The sequence below is a fragment of the Osmia lignaria genome, chromosome 10, assembly GCF_051020975.1.
Source record: "Osmia lignaria lignaria isolate PbOS001 chromosome 10, iyOsmLign1, whole genome shotgun sequence".
In the NCBI taxonomy this organism is placed as follows: domain Eukaryota; kingdom Metazoa; phylum Arthropoda; class Insecta; order Hymenoptera; family Megachilidae; genus Osmia; species Osmia lignaria.
Window position 1 is genome coordinate 7,266,350 of NC_135041.1, and position 16,218 is coordinate 7,282,567.

At 42.9% G+C, this 16,218-nt stretch overlaps 1 protein-coding gene across 2 annotated transcripts in view; it reads right to left on the reverse strand.

Annotated features, from left to right (window-relative positions):
* Positions 1-16,218, reverse strand: part of Sox102F (transcription factor Sox102F) — a 160,000-nt gene that overhangs the window by 125,616 nt on the left and 18,166 nt on the right. The window lies entirely within an intron of this gene.

Genomic DNA, 16,218 nt, shown 5'->3' on the forward strand with positions numbered 1-16,218 from the left:
TCCTTGGACGGTGTCATTTTCACCGGAAACATCAAACGGTAGCAAATCCAGGCCCAAAACAAAGAAATAGAAAGATAATCAACGGAAATAATCGCGAAACGTTTACGATCGTTTGAAACGTTCCAATTATCGTTACTTTTTGTTAATAGCTGGAGATATCGTTTTACGGGACAATCAGTTTCCTGTGCGGGTTTTCCGCTTGAAACGCGCGTTTCCTGGACTCCGTAACCAATTAAATTCACCCGAAGAAAGAGAAAGAAAGAAAGAGGCATAGCCGATCGTTGCGAGAAACCGCGTTAATTAACGAGAAGAAAATCGTTAGCGATTGGGAGGTATACGCGCGAATAAAATATATAAATTATACAATAACGATCGTGATAACGCGATTAACCGTCGCGATAGTCGAGTTTCATTAACGAGTAAAATTACGGGACGACGGTTGGGACAGGCTGGTAGCCAGGATCGAACTGTAATTTCGAGTAACGACATTTATCCGAGTGACTTATTCACCCGGAAACGTTCGCGACTATTCCCTGTGCACGCTTGTAAATTGCTCGCCGCGCGGATACAAGAGGGGCTGGCCTATAGGCCGAGTCCGGTAATGACAGTAATATAGAAACGTTAACAAATGCACGCTTGCGTTTGTATTCGTGATGTTCACAGACGCGAAACACAATGCGGTATTTCCTCTTCGAGTGATCAGTTTTCTGACACTCTAACAAGTGGAGAGTCATCATCGAAAACTGCCAGGCTGAGATATTCGATACACGTTCGATAGATGAGGTTGTTTTGATTTTGATAAATTAGAATGCGCGTCGTTCGTTATATCCTTGGCGAACTATAGAGTAAATAATGTTACAAACGGTAATATTATTCTTATCAAAGATGTTAACTCGTACCACTCAAAAAAGGAGAAAAGAGAACGTCTTGGAAAAAGAGAGCAGTAATGGAATCGGTAAATAATGCATCGGGTTCTCTTGAAAACGGTCACTATCCGTGAAATTGATTCGAGTTAACAGCAGGGAGCTCGATTTCTTAATTAACGAATTACAGCATCGGTAATGCGAATTTAACAGCGCAGCGTAGGGAAATCAGCCTTATCATCGTGCGATCGTAATTAAATGCGTCAAAATAAGCCAACCAGCACGACTCCTGTTGTTTGCCATTTACCCAGCCGAACGTGAAAGAAAAAAAAAAACTGTATCGCCTCTGAATTTCCCTTAATTACCTGTAAATGACGTTAAAGAAGACGTCTTCGTTCGTTTTAAGCAACGTCAAGCACCGGACGGACGTTTTTACGATTATCTGCTCGGATGGATCGTGTGTCCAATCGAAGTACACTATAGTTAATAAGTATGCAAACGTTTGGTAAATGTGGAACAAAACTGACAATTAATTTGATAAATTTATAACGCGATAGATAAATGTTGCTAAATGTAGTAAGAATCAAACGAGCTATTTATCGGTTTAATAAATTTTAACGTTAATTCGTGCACCGTTTAATGCATTGCTCTCTTTTGCAGGTGTACCTACAAATTCATATCCGGCTACTCTGACACACTTTGAAGAATCTGTTATCTGCATAATAACAGCATCCGCATAACAGTATCTTTGCCTTCGCGTCAATTACGTCCTCGTATAAATTTCAATCGCCAAATTTTTTAATTCCAATCGGAATTATAAGACACACGTTAAATATACATACACAGTAGCCCGATAAACGCGAACCATCTTATTATCGAGTATTTTACTGTATCGCCAATCAATGTATCCAATAAAAAAATCCCGTTCAGCATAAATAAATGAATAAATTCTTTGAAAATGAAGAATACCGTCCACCTAATTAACGAACGTTATCTACAAAATACGGGACGACTTTTATCATCGACGTCAAAAGGGGAAAAACGAGTAAATAAGGGAGGAAGAGAAATGGCGGGAGAGATCGAATGGATCGAGACGAAGGAATCAGCAGGTGCCGTTGAATTAGTATAGATCAGGCTTCTTGGCGCACGTCAATTACATAATCAACGAACGATATCGAGGATGATAGTGCATAACGAGTGGAGAGCATCGACGCGACGCGGCTTGGGCCAAACCGCTCTTTTCAACTGGCCTCCAAACTGGTCCCAGAATGAGCTCTCGTCCCTTTCTTTCTTTCTTATTCTCGGCTCGTTCGAACGGAAGGAAATAAAAGTGCGCCCCGAGTCAACGGCGAGAGTCAAGTTGTCGAACGGGCTGTTTATTTAGTTTATTATAGGCCCTGGTAACGGTATCGGTCGCGCATCTGAGTCGTCCCTTTTCTCCGTTCTTCGTATTCCTTTTGGCGAATTCTTCTATCGATTCCGGCGTCGAGAGCGGCTGGGAACGAGTCCGATAATTGCGTGTCTTAAGTGGTCGACGATGCAACGACGACGAGAACGGGAACCACTTCGCGGACCCTCGTTTTCCATACCGCGGCTTCTCTCGATGCATATTAGATAAATATTAATACACGGAACGGTAACGAGCGGCTCTTGTTACCGGACGATGTAAATTGTATCTAATTGCCACGAAATTGCCGCGGAAAAGAATCCGCTCCGGTAAGAATGCAGCCGCGATTGCGAGCTAACGATTCGATGCAGTGGGCGAGGAAGTTGAATTCGTGTCGAAGCAAAGACTTTTTGGGTGATACCGACTGTTTACTGACGAATTGCAATTGACCAGGTTAAAAGCAAGCGATTTTTCAATTTTATTTAACGATCAGACATGGTTAATAATTATTTTTATATAGAGACGGTTAATTGCTACGCATCTTATGTAAATTTTCAATATAATCAAGTAGCTGTGATCAATTTCTATCGCGATAAAACGTTTAAATCTCCCGTTATACGTTTACCAGAAATTTTCAATTTTAGATGACACGAGATATTTAAACAAAGAGGTGACATAAATCAAAAGGAACGGTGAAAAATAAGAAGAGTTCTTTTGCCGTTCGACTTTGCCTGGTAATCTCGACTTTACAATTCGAACAATCATTCAAACTCAACGAGGAACTAAGCAAAACTCGAGATAAAGAGTGAACGCTCTAAGCCAATTTCTTTTCATCCGTGTAATTCCTTTTCACGGTAATCCAGGCTGCTCGAACGTCATCGTTGTTAAAGAAAAAGGGAATACTCGGTCTCGTTTGTGCGAACGGATCGAGACGCGGAGATGTTCCACCGAGGATATCTTTGCTCTTTGATCCTTTTGTTCCCCCCGAACCGATTGAGCAATACTCGGCGGCTAGAAAATACGGAAACACAGGCGAGAATAATCGCTGACATTTGCTGAAGCTCTCAATATTCCATCGAGAGCGAACACTGTGACAGTTACAAATAACTTTTACACGGACGTTCGATTGAAATTCAAATTCCAACCTAACGTCCGTTTTATCCGCATTGTCTAAGCGATTTCAACGAACACAAGGACAATAACTCAACGGTTTCACGTGACGTCTATTCGAATTTACCTCTACCCTAGAGACGTCCTCGAGAAAACTCTTTTTTTTTAAGACTATTGTACGCTGAACAATAATTATGCAAAGACACAAAGAGACGGGTCGTTGCAAATGCAATCATTGACAATTGTCTGTATTTTTTACCAATCGACGTAAAAATAAATCTTTTATCCAAGTGAGTTTGTTCAAAATCATAGTCGACAATCGCATGAATGTGTTTAAAGGAGTAGGCATTATTTGCGGTACATAGAAAATAAGAAAACTTCATGTTCCTTTTTCCCAGAATTTACTGCAGTTATCGTCTTCAAATTTTTAGAACATTGAAATATCAAATAGAAAAAATTATAGGGTTGCAGACCGAATTTAAAAAAGGTTTGTTAAAAAGCATAGAAAATTTAAACTCAATCAGTCGAATGGTTAGTGAGAAAAAGGAACACGACTGCCGAAGAACATGATTTTGCAGGGAAAGCATTTATTTTAAATCTTTTCTCTATCAATTCGCATGTTCAAAAATATAACATTAAAAAATTGACTCCAAATATTGTTTATTATCAAATAAAAAAAAAAAAGAAAAAGAAAAGAAACTCTTTAAGTAGAGAAACCCAATCACGGGCGCGACTTCGTTGAAGGTTCAGATTCAATGGAAAAAAAGGAAAATCGTAGGCGAGAGTAATGTTGTTCGACCATGTAAGCGATTAGGCCATCCGAGGGTAGATATATCTTACGATCGAAGCCGATAAATCAGAAAAATGTCACGGACGAAGGAAAAGTGAAAGAAAATGAACGATCAATGGTTCTCGTGTGATCAATGTTCCAAAACGCTTTTCTACCGTTTATAAACAAAATATTACCGTAATCAGTTGGCGAGAACAACGTTGGCCGAGCAACCGCCATAAATTTATTCTCATTGGTTACGGTCCAGAACATCTCGGACAGAAAGGAAACGCATTAACAACGGTGCAATCCCCCTTATTATTGTCTTAAGGTGTCTCAAACGTGATCGAACGGGCGAACAAGAGAACGATCCAACAACGAGCAACGAACAGAAACAGACAAAGACACGTGTCACTTCGTAACGAGCGAAGAGAAGAGAGACAAAGAGTCCAGGTTTCGCGCGTAGGAGCCAAACAATTTATTGCCCCTTCGTTGCTGTTGTAGTTGCCCAAGACGATGCGTACGTAGGCTTTAAAGGTCTACAATAAGTCTGGGTCATTACTTTCGGTGATTACCGCCATTTTTTGATTACCATTCGTATCCTGATCTTAGAGTACATTTTCACGTCACGAACAACTGAAAGTCGAAATGTCACGACGAAGAATTTCAATGTCGTGGCATTGGATCTCGGCCAAAAATGATGGCTTCTAATGTCACTTGAAAACGTACCCTTAGTCTGTTATGTGGTTATGCACGCGGCACATGGCGGTCACAATGCGTCGTCGAATTCCTCACCACTTTTAAGGGGATACGAGCCGCGGGACGAGAAGAAGAAAGAAATAAAGAGAAAAGGTTGGAGGAAGGAGGAGCATTTCGAAATTCGTGGCGATAATTTATACGGGGCCAGGCCCAAACTCCTTGGGCCCTTTCGTCCACGATAAGATTGGATCGTCAGGGGCCTTTACACGGATACACCAGATACCTAAGTACCGGATAACAGGCGACTCACAAAGGAATAGAGGTACTTATTTGCCGGACGGGATCGACGTTTCCTTGTATCCCAAAATTCGATTTACGATTGGGGTCCCAATCTATTAAGCAAAAGTGATCCACCGATAATACCGAGCGATGTATATACCCGAAAGTGTTGATCGCCCTGCTGGATATAGGTGCTTCTCAAAGCTAATGGTAGGGGGGAGCCCGTTCCAATTTCCCCTCGATCTTGTCACCCTGATGCTTCTCTATTCTTTCTTCTTCTTGGAAGATCAACCGGTTTACCTCAGCGATACTAAAAGCAACCGTTCAACGATAACAGAATTCCTCTTGCTGTAATTATTCACGAAAGGGTTGTGAACGCACTGATCTCAATCGCGTTATTTTAATTAAATTATTTGAAAAGAAATTGCTAAGAATATTAACGAATTCAAATTAACATAGCGTAAGCGTTACTTTAGGGTGCTTTTCTCTAACGAAACCGAATTAAAACGTGGAAACGATATCTGTTGATTCCATGTCACCGGTGACTGTGTGCAAGAAAATTCGATATAAAATCGACTCGTAACCGGGTAATTCGATTTAACCGGCCACACCGCGCAGGCAAATCGAGTTCGGTATCGGTGATCCCATTGACAGTACAATGTGAAAGAGGAAAGAGAAAGGGGGCGGTCGGTTCGGTGCTATGGAACGTTTTAACCGAACAAAAGGAGACCCTATAGGCAGGAAAGCTCGACGTCGTTTCATAAAGATACGGATTTATCGGCGGACTGGCCGAAAGGGGTTTCGCCGTGCCGACGAGCTGGCCGCGACAAAAATACGAGCCTTTAACTTCAACACCTTGCCGCGTAGCTGCGATTCAACGGTGTCACGTATTACCCATACGAGCGAGAGCAGACCGGACACGGCCATTCTAAAATTAAGTTCCATCATGCGAATGAAACGTCCAGAGCACCCAGCATCCCATAGAAAATCCTTGCCCATTCCTCTTAACATTCAGATTATTTCTTATTTTTTTTTTTTTTAATTTATTGTACAAAAATGAATTTGTGGTTAGGTGGATATACTTGTAACGCGACCGGTTGATGTTTGCGTATAATAGAATCGGATTGGGACAATATCGAATCGGATTTGAGATCCAGACGGGAGCGGATTGAATTTTCTTCGCGATACGATGCTCGCGTGTGCGCTATCAATTACTTAATTTCAAGTAAGACTAAGGTAGGTACTTGCAACTGTGTTGGGACTTGGTTCAGGTGTTACGTTACGCGAGTCAAGCGTCACTTTCTCGAGTCTAGACGGTGTGTACGCATCGTGGACACATTTATCCGTGTACCATCTTTATTTGGTTCGAATAATTCAAGTCCAGTTTGAACTACTTTGCTGTTGTTATGCGACAATATTATCCCGTTATAAACAATCGCTAAAATTCTGTTCCTTAGAATCGACTTCGAGGCTGAAATAGCATTGACCCCTCCCTCGGTGTAATTCCATTTATAGTCAATTACGGTTCACCTAAACGATGTCGTAAATTTCGGTTTTGCACGATGCCTTATCAATAGCACATAATTCTTGTCCGGGAGTACGTTACAGTCGGGAAGGTATTCAGAGAGAGATTTATTAGCCAGGACGGTTTCTACCGATTTAACGTTAAGCTGGACGATTGGTCGTTCCCACATAAAGGTAGCTAGCCTTTTGAATAAATTTTCTTGAAGAAGTCGATGCAAAATAACTGTAGTCAAATATTCGAAATAAAATTATAATGAAAGAGCTGCACGACTCTTTGGATCACCATTTACTTTCCTCATTCGTGGGAATTCTTAATAAAAATAACGAAGATAAGGTGACGCGAAGAAGATTCAGACCTCATAATTCTCCATGTTCCAGCAATTATTCAATGTCCTATCACCGTGTCGTCGGGTAACAACAATCCAACCGTAAATCAGGTTTATTGAAAGGAAAATCTCGATGTCGTACGAGTTTTCATCGGTACGCATGTCCATGGCCAATGGAAGCTTTATGCGGTAATCTGGCAAATTGCCGACCAGCTTGGTGACAGTAGCTGGTCCCCATCCAGCATCGAATCCTTCCTTCGCATTTCGAAATTTCTGCCTTTACGACGCGTTCATATAATACATGGTATTCCCAAAATTTTTACAAGTTAAAAATACACCTTGCTATAAAAAATAATGGACCATGTACGTGTCAAGGCTCAGCTCGCAGTACCATCATCAGATCCCTTTTCTCCACGTCCCTACGTTCCACGTGTCAATCCTCTTCTTTCATTTCTTTTACCTTCTCCCTTTCCTGTTCTTCGTCCTCACCCTTCCTCTCCTTCTCCTTCTTCTTCTCACCGCTTAAGCTCACCCTGATTTACATTCGTTCACCTGTTCGTGCATTTCAAGAGTGGCCCACTTGCACAGACGATCGCTGTTTCCAGTAAGTGCTTACATTCGTGTGAGTTACACGCGATCTCACCTACCACGAAGACGTTACTTCGTTATCCCGCCTGTTATCGTGACCAAGGTGTGCGCTTCGGGCACGCATTTCTTAGTACCAGTGACACTTGACGTCGGGTAACGCGATAGATAAAAAGGGAAGGTGAGACCGGAACAAGGGGGATGCGATCAGCAACGGTGAACGATGAATTGTACTTTATAAAAAGTTTATATCTTGATGCACATCAGATATCACTGCGTCACTTATATAACTCCTTGATGAAGTTAATTGCTACACTGGCGAAATGTTGAGAACCTATTGGACTTGCTTCATAACGAAGTGAAGTGTATAGAGGTGTGAAACGTACAGAAGTATGAATGATTCCCATTAAAAATGTGTGTATAAAATATACGTCTAATCAATTAATGAATTAGAAATAATATAAACAGAGAGAGTCGAAGTCATATAATAAATAATGTTCCACTTCCGCGTTTGATAAAATTCGCATACAAGTTGTGTTTGAAAAAAATAACAAAACCGACCAGCCTTCGTGAAATTAATGGCAAAAATAATGGGACAATTATTTTTTATGCGAGCACGATGCGTCCTCCCTGATGTGCCGATCGATGTCGTGTAATTAAAGGTGATAAAAATGAAAGCTCCGTTGTATATGTGCACCGCGCCTAATAAAATTTTCTCTTTTGCTAAACATATACGTAATTAGAGTGATAACTGCTTAATAACGAGAGGTATCGTTACGGCGGATAAGCATGGCGATATACGATAGCATCACCGTTCGTGGATACCCTTTAGGCTGCTTTCAGTTTCCGATAATGCCTCTTAATTAACTAAATTATGGTAATTGCTAAAACAGCGTACGTACGAGCGAGGGGTTAGCCCGCCTGCATGTCTTACTTAATGTAAATGAAGCATTATACAAACCTGCGACTATTACCGCTCGTAGTATATATACTATGCACTTATTTTCCTGCTAAGCTACTATTACCCGAGACGCCAATTTTAACGTTAACCATCAAATCAACTAGCTCGTTCGGATTGTGTTGTTATACTCTCGTTGTCGCCTTTCGATGTTTAAACATCGGAACAGTTTTGCCTCTCTCGTTCGTTTTCGATCGAACAGACCCCGTGTAACCTTTCCCTCGAATCGCCTGACTTCTATCAATTTATCATGTACGCGCGTGATCCATGAGTTAATGGAACGATCAAGGTAACGAGTCTAACAACAATTATTCACAGTCTCGTTCGCGAACGTTACTCCGTTCTTTCCCTCTTCGTTAATCCTTATCCCATAATAGAATATTTCATTCACAATTTTATAAATCGCCGTGTTAAACGTTTGATTCATTCAATTTGCACGAGAGTATAATAGTTTCCATCGAGCTGGTAACGAAGGTGTTTATTCGTAGGATTAGAATGATTAGGTAGATAAATATGAATTTTTTTGCACGATCTAATCAATGGAGATGGACCTCCTCGTCGTGTTGGGGACCTCACTGGGTTCAGTTGAATAGCAAACTCGAGAATTCTCTTGATAGACGAACAAAGCCGAACGAAAAAAAAATCCCACGATTGCTCAATCTGGTCAATTTATATGTTTGCGTAAGAGCCAATTAAACGCGACGAGCACCATGTAACGGGATAAATTAGGATAACGCGGTGAGGATTAACGAGCGCCATAAGACGGTACAGCAAATACGATTTTTACCGGCCCAACATCCACATGTTTCACGTTGTTGGTTAATGACTGCTGCTCGAGACCTTGAGCAACCATGAATAATCGAATATATCTAGATAAAGGAACGACGAGCATCGTGCATTTACCCGGGCTTGCCCGAAACTTGTTTCTCTAGGCGACATCGTTTCAACGAGAAAGAATAAATTAGAGAAGCTGAACGAATCGTAAACCTCGAAGAATTCGGGAACTCGAGGACTTCGTCGATAACGGACACAATAGACTAGCTATAAATTTCTCTTTATAGTCAACCGTCATTGTTGACGTTGTATTCGAAGTTTGCGTAATTTCGATATTCCATAAAAGTCGCGAAAGCGCGGGATGAATCACGGAAAAATTCAAAACCGGTAAAAATAAATTTCATTCTTGCGTTCGAACGGAATGAAACGATCGCTCTTGTCGAATCACAAGTGTCGGTACTTTCTCAAGAATGTTAAACAACCTGCAACTGCACGCCTCGTTTCACCGAGTGAATCATTTTTCACGAGCATCAACGTCCGCATAAATCTCCCGTAATAATTCGTTGAAACGCGAGGCGCGGTATGCGATCGTAAAAGACCCGGGCGAGTCGAATAAAAAGAGAGAGGAGAAAAAAAACAACAACAAATACCTGCATAAATCCTAATGAACGCGTTTAAAGAAACTCCTCGGAACTGGTTTCGGATGACACCCTTTAATAAGCGACAGGGTGACGTGGAGGGGAAACGATTCCCCGGTTAATTGTCGTGCGTACGTTTCGCGAGGGGTCAAAAGAGATACATTTCGATGGAGCACCGCGCCGCTTTTAAGTAAGAAAGAGGAAGCCTCGAGGGAAGTGGCGATTTTATCGTCTTCGGTTTTACCGACCGACGACGCTCACCGGTACTCCCGTGAAATCCATCGGGGGTGTAAAGTGTAAACGATCCGGCCATCGACGGCTCGATATTGCGCGAACCTGCCGTTTCGATTAATCGAAAAGAGGACGTTCGTTCGATCGTGAGAAGATCTCTACGAAGCGGTGGCAAGAGACAACGACAAAATGCAGCTACGTATTTAAGGTGTATACAGGGTGTCTGGAACGTGGACAATAAGTTCCATAGGTCTTCCCAAACAAAAATTGTGTCTATTTCATTCTGATATCAAGATTATTGATAAAATAGATAGAAAAATTAAATTGAAAATTAGATTCTTTGAGAGTGGGGGAGAGTAGTGTATATGATTGAAGTTTATTGAACTCTCGAGTGGACACCCTGTATAGTTGTAACTGCGGGAGGCTGCGAGGGGAAGTATCGTGGCTGTAAAGTATAAAGCATTAAGCGTTAATCTCACCGGTGGACAAGATAATGCTCCGAGTCGGCTCCGTGTGAGGAGCCTTTGAGTGGCTATTTATCTCGAGTTTAAATCGATTTGTATGCTAATCCAGCTGAGAAATCCGCCTGCGTACATAAAACTGAAGGAGGCCTACAAAACTCAGCCTCCATGAGATTCCAGATATATCCCTGACTAATTAGGCCCACCGTCGCCCTGCCTCTTTATTCCCCTTAGGTCCGTTCGCTGCCCCGCCGCTGCGCTCTGTCGTCCCTCTGTCGCCCTTTCTTTCTTTTCTTCTTTTTCTTTCCTTTCTTTTTTTTTTCAATGATATCGACCTCCCACCCGACGGAATTCGCCGTCTCTTCCTGAAGAAATCGTCGTGTGTTCGGCCGTGCAACCGGGAGGAACGGCGATCGTTTCGAGCTTCGAGGGACCGAGAGACAACGAGAAAGAAATCGATTCAACAGCCTACTTCTTTTACGAAAACGATCCAACCGTACTTTCGTCCTTCGTTTTCGGTCTCTCACACCCTTCTTTACGATCCCACAGCACGCTTCGTCCTGTTGAAAAAATGAGCGGCGGTTTTCGAATTACCACGACGTTTGTGAAATTAGGCAGAATAAGAGAAGAAAAATTTCGAGGCAGTCGTTTTGCAGAGGATCCAGTCCGATATGTATACTCATGAATCCAAATCAACTTTAGGGCTATTGTTTTTCTTTTTTTACGTATGAACTATTACAAACTATTCAGTTAGATCTGAACCTTCTTGCAAGGTACCATCGAATCCCATCTCTAATCGTATTTCTATCTGATCGACGAACGGACAGCTTCGTAGACGTTCCGTAGACCTTAAAAGGTAAACTTGTTAGGCCGAAAGTGTTTTGGAACCGGGTCGATGACCGATTCATCGGCGGCGTAAGCAGCTGCAGGTAAACGAATCGGGTTCACAGGTAGATGATCCGCTTTTTTAGATGGAAATTCGGGAAGAATTCCGTACGAGCCAATGCACTCTATCGTTTTGAAACGAACGTGGCACGAACGCATAACTCGAGGATATTATCGTCGCCGTGCTTTCCGCTTCGTTTCTGCGACAGCAAAGCCGCGCGGCGCGTTTTTCTGCACGCTTTTTATATACCTGCGACGCGATCGAATTAACGATCCTCCTTTTAACGAAACATCGTCCGAAAATAGTTTGGATAGAGAGGGTACGACGGAAGAATGAATTCTGAATGAGTAAAAAGAAAAGGAGAGAATGAAAATCAAACCAGCTCTAACAACAATTTATTCCGGGGGCTTAATTTAATCCGAACGAAGAGCAACTCGCAACTTCCTATCCTATCCTATCCACCTTCTACTCGTAAATAGTTTAGTGGGCGTGTTTTGTTTGAAACCAGAAAGAAATGAGAATCGTTTCAAAGACTCGGCGAACCGTCTGTCTTACTTTATTTCTCAGTTGTTGGCTGTTTTACGGGGCTCGATTCCGTCGAGCATTAAACCCGAAACGCTTTGATCTTTTATACTTGTTTCGTAGAACCGTGATTCGATGAGCTTAAGTGGGCGAACGGGTCAAGATCAGACTTCGAAAGCGTGTTGTTTCATACGCCGTGAAATGATAAACGTGCACGCCACCCCGTGGCCGGGATTTCTTTAATGTTCCCACCCCGGGTAAAAGGGAGGTTAGTTCTAGCGAAAACCACCGCGAATACTGGAACAATTTCGTTTAACAAAAATATTAAAACACGACTACTGTTTCCGAGAGTTATTAAGGAATCGTGTTGATAAATCCTGTGTTTCTCTTTAATTCGCGTTACAGTAGATATCTCAATTTGCACAGAACATCGTCAAAACACGCGATGGTCCGACGTGCTAGAGAAGGTAGGAGCAGAACGAGCTCGTAATTTTTCCCGAGGAAAACGTTCATATTAATTATCCGGGAAGGGTCGGGCGCGATCTTGAAAAACGGCCGTGTAACGTTCGTTCGTTGCGTCGCGATCGCATAACTCGACGCGATAATCAGATCCGCGCTCTAAGATAGGTTTCTCAATAAAACAAACGCGTGTGTACACGGCGTGTACGCGTTCTATCTATCGGTCGGGTCGGTTGTGCGCGCGAGACCGCCTGGATTTGAATATGTTTACATTCTTGTTTTGTTTATCGAGCCGCGATCGCCGGTGAACGACGCGAAACTGCATCGAGGATAACCGTTCGGACGATGCCATCTGACTTTTGCGAAACAGGTGGTTTTAACCATACAGGCCGATCGAACACAATGAGACGTGTCCACACCGTGGACCATAATCCATCTTGGAAGTCAATCCAGTTCGCCTTGGCATGGAAAATGCCTCCTCTTCGACGAAACTCTCTATTGTTGTTGGCGGCTGGACGACGTAGAACAACCTTCTACCACAAACGTACGAAGCTCCGCCATACAGACGGGTTTCGAATCGATCGATCGATCAATCGATTCGAGATCGATTGCAATTTATCCGATTTCAGTCGATCAAGTGATACAACCCGGTTGATCGAGGTTTGATCTTGTTTGAAAAGAACGACGGCTGTGTTTCTTGCGATTTTTGTATCCGTTCTCATTGGATATGTTTCTTTATATATTGTTGCGACGGCGAGAAGCTGTCGTTTTTCAATCATCCGGAACTGCTCCTTTCACAACCGCGCGATGTTTGAATAAAAAGGTCTCAAGAAGTCGTCGAGTACGAACCTACGAATTGTCTTGTCGGAATTCTTCAAACTATATTTGTTATAGCTTTAAATATACCGTTCAGTTCGTTTGGTTTTGTGTTAATTTATTACGAGTCCTCCGAGCATCGCTGCATGGCTCTACAATATTTATGTAAAATTGTAAGCGTTTAATCGTCTCAAACATGATACATCTTCCGCGAATGTACAATATCAAGTCACCCTTTGCAAAGCAAAGAAATCAATTAGCGTATACCTTGACTGTCAAGAAACGTCAATGTTCTTGATGCCTCGCGCAGAAACGTGTCAGATTTGTATGGAAATTACTAGAGGTAAAATGAATATACCGCGCTTTAAAGGATTTCATTTCGAGCATTTACGAGTCGCTAAGAGACAACAGAAGCGCGACGTGGCACGAGGCGGAACGTGGTGCACACCGACGAGCGCAACTCAACGGCGATCGTTGAAGAGCACGCGAGAAACAAGCGAAGAAGATTTACGACAAGGGAAATATACCTTCCGTTCTGTCTGCATACACATTCCGTTCGCAGAAGAATGAGGAGGGGGATGGAGCAACTTGCGTTATAAGGGCTGTAAACTCGCTCTCCTTTGTGACGCAGCGCGTAAAGGGTTTAACCCTTCGGGGCTTGCCAGCGAAATCCAAGCGGAGACGCTTCCTTGCTTGCCAACTTTTAGCTGGTAATGGCCACCGGTTGTAGATACGCGAGACAGACTCTCTCATTTTTCTTCTTTTTTCTCTTTTTCCTTTTTTTCTTTTTCATTCGCAGACTTTCTTCCACGAACGTGATTTTCGTCGCGAGCTACGATGACGCGTTCAGTCATCGTTTCCGGAAACGTTGCATCATTATGCGTTCGCGATTGAAATTCCACGGACGAAACAACCCACGAATACGAGCCTTTCATTCTCTTTTCTTTTCCCTTTCCTTTTTTTCAATGCATCAACGCAGACGACTCGCGGGATTCGTGGAAACACCTTCTTCACAATTTTGACCAGTTCGGTATTTTAATTGAATAGATTCATTGGAATTTTCGAAATACTTTGACGTATTTTATGAAATCGCTGGATCGTATAATTCTATATAACCGAGAGAATTATGTCGAACGGATTCGAGAAAATCGGTACGAGCCGTGGATTTCGCGTTGCTGAAAAGCGACAAATTGCCAGCAAGTTTCTAACATCGAAGCATTCGAGCCTCTTTCGAGGTTGGAATGACTTGAAACTCATTAAGCAGCGTGCGTGTTACGCTTTAGTGTAACCCCAAGACCGGCTGCTCTAGAACGCTCGCAGGTGCATGAAACACGAACGCGTTGAAGAAAAAATGACGAAATAATATTACGTTATTCGCTCGTATATATCATTAGGTTCGTAATTAAAATAATAACTAGCAAAAGAGGGGGAGAAATAACGGAGAGGAAAGCAAAGAATTTGACGCGATTGGGACGATCGATACGATCGATGAACCATGTCGAATCGTCACGTGGTTCCCGATGTTTTCGATTCGTTTCGATATTTCATTCATGAACTGGAAGAGAACGAGGAACGACGTTGGAGCGTGACGAGCGCCGGCTGGCTCTGTTCGAGAATGGACTTTTTCAGCAATTAAAAGGAGGAAAAAGAAGAGGCAACCCGGTGGCGTTCGTTCAAACATTCGAGACGTGGGTTCAGCTTCCAGGAACGCGGAGGCCCCGGACTTTCTTGGCTGTATCTGGCTGCCGGACGTTTTACGAGTCTCGCCGCGGCTATAAATCGTGCAACTGCGGACCGATTTATACATCGATATCGGTGCACTTAAGTATACAAATGTGCCCTTAATTGGACTGTCTCCTCCCGTGCGTACTATAAAAGCGGCACTTCACTCGCCACCCAAATCACTGCTGACAGCAGCTCCTTTTAAGTTGAAAATATGGCCGGTAAAACGTTCGGGCGAACGTTCTTCCCCGCCTCGAAGAAAAAATTATTTCGCGCCACTACCACTGATATCGTAGAAACGTCGCGTCGGATCGTTTCGACAGGTGTCAAACGTGATAGCGATCGAATCCTCGATGTAGCTATCCGCAACGAAATGACGAAAGGGAAAAATGGGATCGAGCATCGGTGTAAAAATCACGATACATGTGGCTCGTTAACTGGCGTGTTTGGATCGCACGCGGAACAGGTGCGTGAATTTATACTGCAGGAGGATCGAATTTGCTGCGTTTCACAGCGGCGATTAACTGACTTCTGTTTCAAAACGCATCGATCCGGACACGATTTACGCAACCGGTTTAATTAAACGCATTAGAAAAAGCCTGCATCCCGTGAATTAATAACGAGCAGCGCACCGTGTACTAAAGAATTCCTACACCTCGATAGAAACGTATAATTAGCAAGTTTCTGCTTCATAATTTACAAGCATCTCGTCGAGGAACGAATTGCTGCTTTCTGAGCATATATTTTGTCGCTTCGTGATTCACACGTAAGAGTTCGTTAGAAAAGAATCGTTAGAGGAAACGATAGATAAGGTTCAAAGAAATGATGAATCAACCAAGTAGTAAAATCGATGGAGGCGCCGGCGCGTTTGCATATTTGTGAATCCCCTCGTAGGAAGATTTCAGAGTAATTTCCTGTCGGTCGTGTAGCGCGATGACGCGGCTGATTTAACCGCAGCTACCGTATACGTAAAAAGCGAGCTGGCCGAGAAAGTCAAGCGTGTCGGGAGGCGAGACAACGCTTCGGCCGCAAAGCATGCCGCCGCCATCGTGGTCGTCCTCGTCGTAACAGCAATTTCATTGAACGATTGTTCCGGCGCGGCGAACCAGACCTTTTTGCCAGCTTAATTAAAATAATCGGAAATTATAGCGGCCATCCAGTGCGCGGACAAGCTACCAAATCGGGGGAACGAGCAACACGTTTCAGATT